Genomic DNA, 13,166 nt, shown 5'->3' with positions numbered 1-13,166 from the left:
TTTCGGCTTTTCCCGGTTAGGGGTCGCCACAGCGGAACTCCGGTCCGCTAATGATTGGTAGTTGTTTTTTACGTGCTGAGTTACCAGCCCTGATGCACAACCTTCAACGAAGGTATGCCCATTCACGAAATCTCCATGCAGAAGATGCTCTAGCTGAGAATCGAACCGGACAGCGTCTTACTGTGAGGCGACAACGCTACCGCAGCACCACCACCACGGGTAAAAAACAGATAAATCCCAAAAATGTCAGTGGAATGTTCCTTTTAATAGATACATAAAAAATGGTTCTAGAAAAATGAGAAACAAAGAATATATTTTGTCCTAGTCTGGAAGAGTGGATTAGAAAGCTGCAGTTAATGTCTGCCTCTAGCATTCTGTTGCCATTCGTATTTTGTTTTTACTGATTTTTTACTGACTACAGTACTCCTTCACAATAATTTACAGTGTACTTTACATTTTGCTAGCTTATTATGATGTTCATTGTATGTACTCTGTGGAATTGTTCTCATTTTTTATCAAATATGCTTTCTCATTTTTTTTTAATTGCTTACTCTTCCAACGGACCATTGATATAATCATTAAGACTTCATTTTGGGGTATATTGGCATACAGCATGGCATTTTATTTTCATTTTTTTTTTTCAAAATGTGAAACCTCTTACTGTTAAAGTGCTTCTCATTTCATCATGTAGCGATGATGAGATGAAACATGCAGGTATTCTGTACCGTCACATACTGTGTGCCATTTCTATATAACAAATACACAACAGTCAAAAATGTTTTTGTAATGTTGGTTACAAATGTAGAGGGACTGACTGGAAAATCTCATACTACTTTCATACTATTCGTGAGAACTTTAGCTGTTGCTGACAATGAAGTGGGTGCAGAGGAAGTAATACATCTGCCACCTTGCCTGATGTATACAGTGCCTTTTTTTTTCCTTTGTTCAGTAATTCTCCAACTTCCTGCTGTGAAAATCATATTTCCCTCTGTCTTTTGATAGGACATGGCATTTCATTTTTCCTTTATAACATAGAATGTACTTTACAAACCACTTCACAAGCACAACTGATAAATAAAATCTTGCTACTGTTATTTCTTTCCAACATTTATTATTACTTTCTACATGAAATCCCGTATTTTTAATATGATAAACTGGCATTTAATATGAAAATAGTCAGTGCTGCAAAACAAAAGGCACATCCTACTGTAGTACTTAAATATACAATGCTGATTGCAAAATGAGGGCTATTTGTTAAGTTTAGGCCCTGAAGATGGTATTCAGAAACAAATAGCCCAATATGTTACATGAAATACTATGATGAGCAGCAATGAGGCAATACAAAAGTACATGCAGTACAACCACACTAGCAGAGGAATAGTTCAGTAATTATTGTATGCCAATGACTGCAAAATGACTTGCAAATAAGTGTTGAATGCTAATGTGAGCTATCATGTAAGCAAATGATGAAAAAAACATGGCAGCACAGTTCAGAAACATATGAAAATAGTATGATGAGTCATACTGATCAGCTATCTGCACACCAGGATTTTGAGATATACAGAAGTATTGCTTACGTTAAGAGGCTATGAGAAGCAGTGACAGTTGAAGGATAGTAGTGGCTGTCTTTAGAGTCAGAGTTTGCAATGTTGCATCTCCATACCCTTTGCAATATAGGACAGTTAACTATGTGATGTGCCATCACCTCCATGACTACGACATTGTTGACCTCTACTATTTGGGCAGAGACACCATATATGAATTACTAGAGATGCGCTATTGTCACAAGGAATGAATGAGGATGCAAAGAATGCCTTTCCTAGAGGGTGCAGAGGTTTGTGTAGCATCATTCATCTTTATATCTGCTAGAATATACAATTAAGGGGGGGGTGCATGAAATGCCTATCCTTACGGGCACAAATGATTGTGTAGCATTACTCGTCTTTATTACAGGGACTTCCCACTGTCTAAAAGGGGACATGTTATGAGGTTTGCAAGAGTCAGCCTTTCAAATCCTTCACTAGATCTTGATGTGATACTGTAGCGTATGCTTGAACATATTTGGTTTCCCTAGGCAGTAAAGGTAAGAACCATTAATACGCAGATCATCTATGACATATCTCACTTCCTTGTGATTCAGGGGACTATGGACTGCATCAACACTGCTATTAACGCCTCATCTGCTCCATATGGCATCTAGGTTATCAGTGAGAGGGGCTTCCACTCATCAAGTGCCAGGTGGTTTTCTGTGCACATGATATCATATACAATATGTCTGCCTGACATTCAGGCAAATCCCATAATTCCCACATCTGATAACATGTAACTTATGCCAGTATTTCATGTGGGGTGACTTTCTACAAGATCATCTAATTGGTATATGTACACATTACCACCAGTACAGTCCCTGAAATGCAGATCCCATTAACATAAGTAGCAGACTGCTCATAATCATGCTGTCAGTTGCAGGTGATATAGGATACAGTTTGGAACCTTGACTTATGACCCTTATGTGCAACCCCCTGGCCATGGCAAACATGGCATATAACACTGCACAGTCACAGGTGCATAACATCATTGAACATGTGTTCAAAGATCTGAAGTCCCATCTTCCACTGCTGTGATTGGTGGTGCAATATAGTATGTCTGAGACCCTTGCAGTAAGGTGATTGTGGTCTGCACCAAGTTACATAATATGAACGCAGTTACAATAGGGTGGGGGGCATCATAGTACATCATCTTCATCTTCCTGTGGCAGCAGCAGAAAAGTAGTCAAGTAAAGAGTCTTTGGAACTGCCTGTTGTGGTAAAACATAAGGTTGGAGTGGTCCAAAATCATCATGGCACTGTCCGGCCCATGATTATGGTCCATAATAGGACAAATACAGAATAAAACTGATGTAAGCAATAACACACTCAGACTGTTTAGCATAGTGCATTGACCAGCCATGCAGTCCATCAGACGTTATCATACCACACATCTAAGAATTGAGCAGGGCACAATTATCATCATTTGCACAGTTGGGCTGGGTCTCATAGAAAGGGGATAGTAACTCTGATGCAGATGGGAGTGTCATAGTTTGTAGATACTGTAGTGATGCACTTGGATAGGAGAATGTGGGTTTCATTGATCACAATGTCCAGCAATGGTATAGCACTTCCATGGATGGAAAAATGGCTGGGTATACCATATGTCCCTACAATTTGTGGACTGTAGACATCCTATCCAAGAGAAGGTGTACCATGTTGGGAAGCCTATTCTTCCATCCATGTAATGTCCCAGTAAACTGCTGGCATCTACACCACCATGAATGTGGAATGCTAGATATTTCTCAAAATAGGTCTACAGATGATTGTAATGATATTCAACTGTGGGACACTGGATGGCTTGCTCAGTGGGTTATACCAATGGTAGAGCAATAAGCATGTCAGTCATGGGCAGTCCCTGTTCAGAGGGTGAGGCAGTCATGCACAAAGCTGACACTGGAACAGAGGAGTGTCATCTGTATATAATGTGATGAGCATCCATCACCTAGCATGGTCACAATGGCCAGTTGCCCATATCATCATGGTTAGACAAGTGCTTCAACATAATCATCATTATCATCATCCCTTTTTTCTGATTTTCAACATTGGGTCAGGGTGCCATGTGAACTGCTACCATTTGTCTTAATTCATTGCCATACTCTTGTCTTCTTCAACACTCATGCCTGATTGTTACAAATCTTCTGTCACACAATCCTTCCGCCTCTTTGCTGAATGGTCTCATTTCCTCTTACCTTCTTCCTGTCTGTCCCACATTTTCTTCACAAGATTGTATTCTGCTTTTTTGTACATGTGCCCAAACCACTGTAAACTGTTCTCTTTGATCTTTTCTGCAATTGGAACTACTTTACCTTCTGTTCTTTTTTCCTAATTTCTTCATCTGTCCCACAGTGTGCATCATACCAGCCTTCTTAGGTACTTAATTTCCATCACCTGTAGCTTTTTCATCTGCTCTGCCATTACTGTCCAGGTTTCCATACTGTACAGTAGTACTGGTCACACCACTGCTTTGTACACCTTACTTTTGAGCTTCTTCGGCATTCTTCTTTCATACACTATCCCTGACACTCTATGCCAGTTGGCTGAAGCCCCTATGCATCTAGCTTTGACCTCTTCATTCAAACTGCCCTTCTCCTCAACCACCTCTATCAGATGCTTGAAGCTATTAACCTGTTCCACAATCTTCCCTTCTATCTCAGTTCTCAGCTTCTTCTGATGTCCCCATTTTGCTGCCATTACTACTGTCTTATCTGTACTTAGATTCATCCCATGTGCCTTCAGTTTTGCATTCCATTCCCCTATCCTTTGCTGAAGTTTTTGCTCAGAGGTTGCCTATAATGCCACATCATCTGCATACTTCAACTTTTTTGTTCTGTCTGCTTTGACCTGTTTAATAATGTAGCCCATTGCTAGTATGAACAGCAGTGGGCTTAGAGCTGAACTCTGATGAACACCCACTCCCACTGGAAGCCCCTTTGTGAGACCAAACACTGTTCGTATTAGAGTAAGTAGGTCTATGTACAAAGCCTGCACTAATTCTAACAATGTTTCTGGGACTTTGAACCACCACAGTACTGCCCAAATCAGCTTTCTTGTGACCTTGTTATATGCTTTCTCCAAGTCTAGGAATGCCTAATTGAACTCTTTCCTCATCTTTAGCCTTTTCTCAACTATTTGTCTCACTTCAAACATCAGATCAGTTGTGCTGCATCCTGATCTGAATCCAAACTGCTAATGTCCCATCTTACTTTCTACTACTCTGTGTATCTGTTTATAAATCAGCCTGTCCAGAACTTTCATGCAATATGACAGGAGTTTGATACATTTGTACAGCCCACAGTAATGGATGATCCCTTTGTTCTTGTACACTGATACTAGTATGCTTATTCTCTAATCATCTGGAATACACCTTTCTCTCCACACTGCTATGAGTACCCTCAGGAGGCATTTCTCTCCTATCTCACCCAACATCTTTATTATGTCTGCTGTGACCTCATCATTTTTCTTAGTCTTAATTCTTCTAGGGTGGACACCTCTTCTTCTTTTATCATAGGCTGTGTTTGGGACAGTACAGCATCTGTGGGGTTTTCTTCATTCAGAAGCTGCAGAAAGTATTCCTTCTATATGCCGTTAATGTCCTGCGGAATGGTGAGTAGGTTGTTGCTGGCATCCCTTATGAAGGGTGTCTGACTGTCTTCTTTATCTTTTTGTCTCTGGCTTACAATCTGATATAGTTTCTTTGTGCCACCTACTCACTGTCCAGAAGCTGGTAGAGTGCTTCTGATGCCCTGTTCTTTGCTATTGAAATTCCTTTCTTAGCTTCTTTGTTAGCCAGTCAGTATTCTTTCCTAGCCTTGCCTGTCTTCTTTAACTCCCACTTTTTCTTGCACTTCTTTATTCCACCAACAGCTTTCCTTGTGTACCTTATTTCCATAGCTAGCACTGTCACATATCTCTTCTTTAGTCCTCTTTTGAGGGGCTGTCATTCTTCTTTCACTCCACATATTTCCTTCTCTTCTTGGGGTGCTAGAGCCCAGAGTAATTCCTTGAATTGTTGTACTTTCTCTCCACTCAACTTCAGGTCTTCATCCTGGTCTCTGTTGAGTTCAGAGCCTTCTTTGACCATTGCTTGCAGCTGATCATGGCAACCAGTGGTTTATGCTGTGGGCTGACTGTTTCACTGGGGATTACTTTGGAATTACTGATTCTACTCCATTGTCCTTTCCTTACTAGGAGTAAGTCTACCTGAATTGCGTGTCGCCACTCTTCTATGTGATTTTGTGACTGTCTTTGTTTCTGAAGCATGCGTTGGGTACTATCAAGCCATTTGCCAGACAGAACTCTAGAATAGCCTCTCCTTTTTTATTCAGGTTAGCCCCACCCATGTGGACCCAGGCAGTCCTCATATCCTGTTATGTCTGTCCTAATATTTGCATTCAGTTCACCCATTACCAACAGAAATTCATGGAGTGCTGTTTTTTTTTTTTAGTAGGCCCTGTAACTGCTGTATGAATGCACTCTTTTGCTTACTATCACAATGTTGTTGTGAGGCATAAACTGAGATTATGAATATTGCCCTAGAATTACACTGGAGTGTGATTGCCATGAGTCTATCACTAATTCTGATGATATCCCTTACTGCCTTCTGAGGCCCTTCTCTCACCACATTTCCCACACCATTTCTAGCCTGTCCTCCTACTCAATAGTCGACTCTCGATTCCAAGCCAAGTGTCTTTGTTGCACTGCTCTTCCATCTTGTCTCTTGGATACATAGGATGTCCAGTCTCCTTTGTACCTTCATGTCATCCACTTCCACAGTGACCAATAGGTAGATATACACCTCTCCCACTGTTAGCATGGGTCCCTGGCATAAGTCAGAGTAGGCCGGGTCCTCAACCCACTTATCAATGGCAAATACCCATGCCCATTTGGCAACATTAGTCAACATGACTGAATCACTAATGTCTATTGTCAGTCATTAATACCTTCATCTGGCATGTCTGCTCCAGGTCTCTATATGTCATATCTATCTGCATGTATCACAGGATGTTCCACATTGCCTGAATATGATACAGTTCCTCACACAGGCCATTTAGCAGACTCAAATTCTTTAACAAGGGTGCAAGTAGAGTCTGTCTGTACCTAGATCACTGACCTGCACATCTACTGGTTGATACCAGGTGATTTAGTCAGGTCTTGAAATATTTTGACATCATGGTGACAATGGCCACTTTCTTCACTTTCCCTATTCTTCGTGCATGCACGTCACAGGTAGTATAGGCCTCTGTAGGGTTGATAAGGGCAAGGCATGCTTCACTGAACACAGGGACACTGCAGTTTTTTCTCATCCCTCACTGTCATTTCAGCCGTGGGTGATATGAATGTGCCACTTACTTTTAGCATTGCTTACAATGCTACCATTTTACTGGACTGTGTCATGTGTATTGAACCATCATCATCACCCACTGGTGGCATGCTGACATAAGGCCTATCCTGGCCTGTTGTGTTGAATCGTCTCCCAGTGGAACCTGTGATGCTGTCATATTTATGACTTCTACCACCATGTGGCACGCAGACTGCTATATCACAATTATATACATAACCCATGGGAAATACTTTCTATCACAGGTTGACATTGCTGCAACCCTATTGTCCTTCTATGACAGGAATGTATATGAGTGTGACTGGGTAAACCACTCACAATTTGCAAGTCACTTCTAAATAAATAGCGTGTGCTACTACTAACTTGCTACATCCTCTGCATACATCTGAATACATTTGAGCAGTCATCTTCAGCTCAGCTCCCATTTTGTTTTTTGAAGGATGATAGTCAAGTTAGTCTGGTCCTTTAAATTTTAAAATGTGTGTTGCTCCTTGATTATCAGCTGACTGTATTAGGTAGGGTTGCCACCTTTCTATGTGCCAAAAACTGAAACAAAACCACATACCTTACACTACCTACAACCCCACCTCTCTCCACCCATTCCATACCAACTTTCCCTCCCATTTTATGACATCAACACACGTCATTGGAAAGTGGAATGCCTTCTTTTATTTTTTCCCCCTTTTTTAGGAAGACAAGTCCCAGTTTTCAAAGCATCATATTTGCAATGATTTTCAAATAAAAAGTTATTCTGGGGCTACATTTTTTCACAAATTCAGGTTGTCTGTTTATGCAGCTAAACAGACTACAAGAGTTTGTAATGTGCTTTCCACACTACCCGACTAACATTCTGATTTCTGGGTAGTCCGGAAAAAATTCCAATAGTTGGCATTGCTAGTGCTGGGTCATGTGAAAAGAATATTTATAACAGCTGTTTTTATTGTTTCTAGCCTTCAGAAGACATCCATTTCTAAAAAGGCATGAAAACACTGTAGGTTTTGTGTTTACAATAAACATTTGCTTTGAAATACCTATGCCTCCTATTTCTTGCCTCATATATCCTACTCTGGAGTTTATATCTGGTCATTTTTTTACTGCAGGTTTAAAATAGAAGAGAGACAGATGAATCAGAGACACACGTTGTTACATGATCTAATATTTTTATATCTAAATGTGCATTTCTTTCCTTCAGTGATGTTAAAATTATTAAAAAAACTTAAATTAAAGATTGCTTATATCAACAACTGAGGAGTAACACTGACAACAAATAAAATACAATTTCCTTGATATTATATAGGTTATGTATTTACTGAATTCTAATATTAAATAGATATGTAGATACCAATAAATATTACATCATCAGATAGACATGAAAGTATCAGCATTAACATAATATTTATTAAATGTGTAACTTTTATTTTTCTTTTGGTTCAGTTATTTCATAAGTGCATGGGTATATACTATGCTAATGGCCACTAGGGCTGTGCAACCTAAATGTCACCCTCAAATTTGATTTGCATAGGGATGATTTACAGACTGCCTCTGTTCATCAAAGACATAGGCACCAGACCAGGGTTGAATTTCCAATTACCCATCCCTTGCCCCAAGTTGCACTTAAGGGAGGTTTAGGGAGGAACACTGCTTCACATGGATATGGGGGCCTGTTACATAGAATTGCAATTCTCTGAGAAACATATCTGTCTCTCCAACATATCCTATTTATGTCGCAAGCAAAACTTAGGTCTTTTGATCTAGTAGTTCTAATGCTGTTTATTTTGCGGATGTGCAAAAGGTTCATCAAAATAAGGTCCAAGGATGCCTTGTTTTCCAGGTAAAGACCACCTCGCACTAGTCTGTATGATACAGAGTAAAGAGATATGGCTTTGTGGCTATCAGAATAGGACATCTCATCTTGTTTACTCCCTTTATTCTCTTTGTAAGGAACCTTAGTGAATGTTCCTTTTGCTGTATGTGTCTGGTCAGGTAAATACCAAATGTGGCATTATATTTTATGATGCTTATGATGAGGTCAGAGTAAAGTGGAACGATGACCTCTCTGGACCTAGATGCCACACTCTTATTTATAAGTTGAGCAACATAGAAGGATGTTGTTACTACCTTGGACACATGTTGGACAAAGCCTAGGTTGCTATCTAAAAGAGTTCCCAAATACCTGAGTAGTGAATCAACTTTTATGGGTGTTTTATTGATGACATAGTTACCTGAGGTGGCTGAATTCCTAAAAGGCATTATAATGCATTTCTTGGAATTGAATTTTGAGCCATGGCTTTAGTAACAAGCATTTTTCTGTATTAAACCTTCCTGAAGAGTGTTGGAATTAATGACTGCTCCAAGTTTGCAGTCATCTGTGAGCTTGGTCAGACAGACATTGGCTTTGACCTCCAAGAAGTAGAGGCTCATTATAGAACTCTGAGGGATGCCACTAGTGACTGGCCTTTTTGTAGAGGTGGCCTCACCAATCCTAACCTCTTGTGTGCTATCCATGAGCCATCTAGCTAGCCAGCATGTTATAAAGGGTTTTATGCCTAGTTCTGTAAGTTTGTTAACACTGCAAGAGTGGGATATTGTATCAAATGCTTTAGCCAGATCTAGGTCAGCAATATGCATCTCTTTCTCCTCATTCATTGTCTTAGTGACCTTTGCAAAGAAGTCCACCAGTGTCTGAAGGTCTCCTATATTCTTGTTGATAATTACCATAATAATTCTTTCCATGGCTTTGCAAATTAGAGTAATCAGACTAATGGGTTTGTAGTTTGTAGGATCTGTTGAAGGTCCTCTCTTATGAAATATGTGAAATGGAATGACAGTCATAGTCCTCCATTCAGTGACTCCATGTTGGTGATAACTCATATTTTAGACTGTTCAGGAGGGATCCCAGAGTTAAAAATGGGTCCATTGAGGCTGTGTTCTTGACTTTAGTGAGAGCAACCAGTACCTGCTCCCTTGTTAGAGTTGGAAGGGTTATGCTTGGGGGCATTTCGTGAAAGATGATTGGGTGGGTGAGAAGGAGGTAAAGTTGGAATTGAATTTGTCTGCTAACAGGTCTGTTATATCAGAAGGCTTTATGGCTATCTTTCACCTGGGAGACTATCTTGACCTCAGACTTGGGTTGCTTTGACCTAATCAGCCCTCTTAGTTACTTATTTAGATTGCTGAGACAGTTTCTGTCTTTATAGGAATTATCCTTCCTGATTCTTGCCATAATTTTTTTTCTGATTTTGTTAATTTTTGTTTAATTTGGGATGCCACCAAGGCAGTTTGTTTTTAGGGCTAGTTCTGGGCTTACTTCTGGTAGATACAGCAGCATCTATTCAGCCATTGACATGGTTCTACAGAGTTTCTGAGAGCACTTCATTGTGGGCTGCTGTGTTCTCAGTATTTGGAGGGACATTGCATTTTTGACAGACTATCACTTAATGAAAGGTAATCTGCCATGGAATAGCTCCTAACTGTTAGTGGGTATGCTCCACTTACAGAGTTTGTTTTGATTTTGAAGAGACAGTTTTAAGGTCGGACCTTACCAGTGAGGATGGGATATTAAGACAGTGGGGGGGGGGGGTGATGCAGTGTTGTCCCATATTTATGAGTACATGATTCAAATTGTTGGAGCTTCTAGTGGGCATTTTCACTATTTGGTCAAGGGTATTTGTATTTACAAAGACCAGGAATCTGTATGCCTCTATATTTGAGACTGTGTAGGATTCCCAGTCTATAGAGGGGTTATTAAAGTCTCCCATAAGCAGGGTGATAGGTTGGTTGGTAAGTGTCTTAATTTATTCCAAATGTGCATTGTGAATTTCTTAGGATACAGAGGGTGACCTAAAGCTAGCTAGGATATAATACATGATTTTCTCTATGGTGATCTGCATGTGTAGGAACTCCAGCAAGTCATTCTGTTTGTCCAACCTTGAGTTAACTTGTTATGGATATATATCATGGTATATATTAAGACAGGTAAACATTTAGTCCTTGTCTGTGCAGCTACTGGTCTAAAAGGGTGGAAGGCACTGAAACCTTTCACTTCTGGGGTATTCCCTGCATAATAGAAAGTATTATCTGGGAGTCACAATAAATTATGTTTTGCAAGCTGAAATAAAAATAACACTGGGACAGTGTCAGTTTTTACTGTTACAAATGGGAGGCTCAGTCTACTTTTCATCCTTCTGCTCAGATGGAAAGTACAAAATCTTCAATTGATTATCTGCTAATTACCCTAATGGCAACATTTCACACCTCCATATGGACTGCTTTTACAATTAAAAGGATCACATGTGCATTTTTTAAGCGTAGTGTAAAGTCTGTCGCATCAGAGATATATGCATTTTTTTTTTTAGTTTGACACCTTCACTGCAATTTTTGGCCCGTTCTCCCCCACCCCCATTTTAACTTATATGACATCACTGACCTGATTCACACAATGTCTATCAGCACTTGGTTCCCAGTCATGACAGATGTTCGTTAATGTTGCTAAAATGTGTAATACAGCGTGTTTTCTTTCAACAGTACACATTATTTTCTAGACTATCAGTACAACGTGCAAGACATGCTATTGTTCTTTCTTAATGGTGTTTACTGGCACCCATGTCGCTTCCTGCAAGTCTGCCCATTGAACGTTGTGCCAGTAAACACCATTAAGAAAGAACGACAGCATGTCTTGCATATTGTATCGATAGCAGTCCAGAAAATAAGGTGTACTGTTAAAAGAAAACACGCTATATTACATTTTAACAACATTAATGAACATTTGTCTTGATCGGGAAGCAAGTGCTGTTACCGTGAAAATCTGGTTGCGATAATACATAAGTACCAAAGTAAATTATTTGTTTATTTTGTTTCTTGCTGTAATCCATTTCTGTACTTTCTCTGTACACATCTTGATCTCTAGTGAAATCAGACATTATTTTCTTCCATTATTCATTAGATCCTTTGTTGCATACCGCATGTAGTTTTTTGTTTAAAAAAAATCAGTTCAGTTTGGTAATGTAGTGATTGCTATTGCTATGTTATAAAACTAAAAAAAAAAAAATACAAAAAAGTTTTATAGGTTCCCTATTTGCAGTAACAGCAGTCTTGTTTTAGGACCAACAAAAAGTTTAAGCTTAGGAAATGAGTAAACAACAAAATAATATTTTATTTAAGGTTTATCAGTTGAAAATGACTAGCAGTACACCATACACTAAAGGTGTAGAGCATAGATAAAATTCAAAGCTTCAGGAAAAGCTTCTTTACTTATAACTACTTTGAATTTAATATTTAGCGATGAAACAAAAACTTTATGAAAGTGTCCAGAAAAGCAACACCTGCCACACAGTCAATGAAATGTTGGATGCAGCCACACAAATAATCAAAAGTTATTGAAGCAGGACAATTTGCATTATTTCTAGAATCAGTCAGTGAATAGCAGGAGATCACATTACTGTAGTGGTGAAGTGAAGGGAGAAAAAAAGAGTACAGAATATGGCCCACATCTCTGATGTTATGGGAAAAAAAATAAGTAAATCATGCCAACATGACAGTCTCATCAGGCTGTCTGGGATTTAACAAAACAGAAACAAATACAAATCACTTGAGGAGTGATGCAAGAACATCAGTTTATATCATTGCTTCAAAGGATATCAAGACATGATGACCTGTTCCAAGTTTTGTGGCACAGATGTCCTTTAGTTGTATTTCTGTCCAGCCTTTCAGAAGATGTCATTGGCAGATAAAGCCACATGTATCCTGTAGCTCAAACCAATATCACCTGATAAGAATATTAAATAATGAGTTGATTACTTGGCTTTTGCATGTGATTTGGATTGTTTCTCCCTTTTATCTATTAATTAATATTTTGATAGGTTCCCCCCATCTGCCAATACCCATCCACGAGCACCTTCACGTAATGCAGACTGAAATAGGCATTGCAATATGCATTGACAAAAGGAAATGCACATTTATTATTTTGGTATGTATGGCAGCAAAACATTTGTCAAGAAAGTTTAACTGCAGCTGTGTATTGCTCAAATCTGCATTTCAACTTTAAGCAGAACATCTAAACTAAAATACTAGAGAAAATAAGTGTTGTTTTTGAGTGGTAGTGAAAGGTAACTGGGAATGATCAGAGGGAAAATAAAAATAATACTAATATTGTAGTTCCTTTTTAGTTCTTGTATACCTCACTTGCATATATATGTGTGTGTGTGTGTTTGTGTGTGTGTGTGTGTGTGTGTGTGTGTGTG

This window comes from Protopterus annectens, chromosome 3.part0 (genome assembly GCF_019279795.1).
Source record: "Protopterus annectens isolate FY-2018-M chromosome 3.part0, PAN1.0, whole genome shotgun sequence".
Taxonomy (NCBI): Eukaryota; Metazoa; Chordata; order Ceratodontiformes; family Protopteridae; genus Protopterus; species Protopterus annectens.
The sequence above is the reverse complement of the archived record's forward strand: the minus strand, read 5'-3'. Positions refer to the sequence as shown.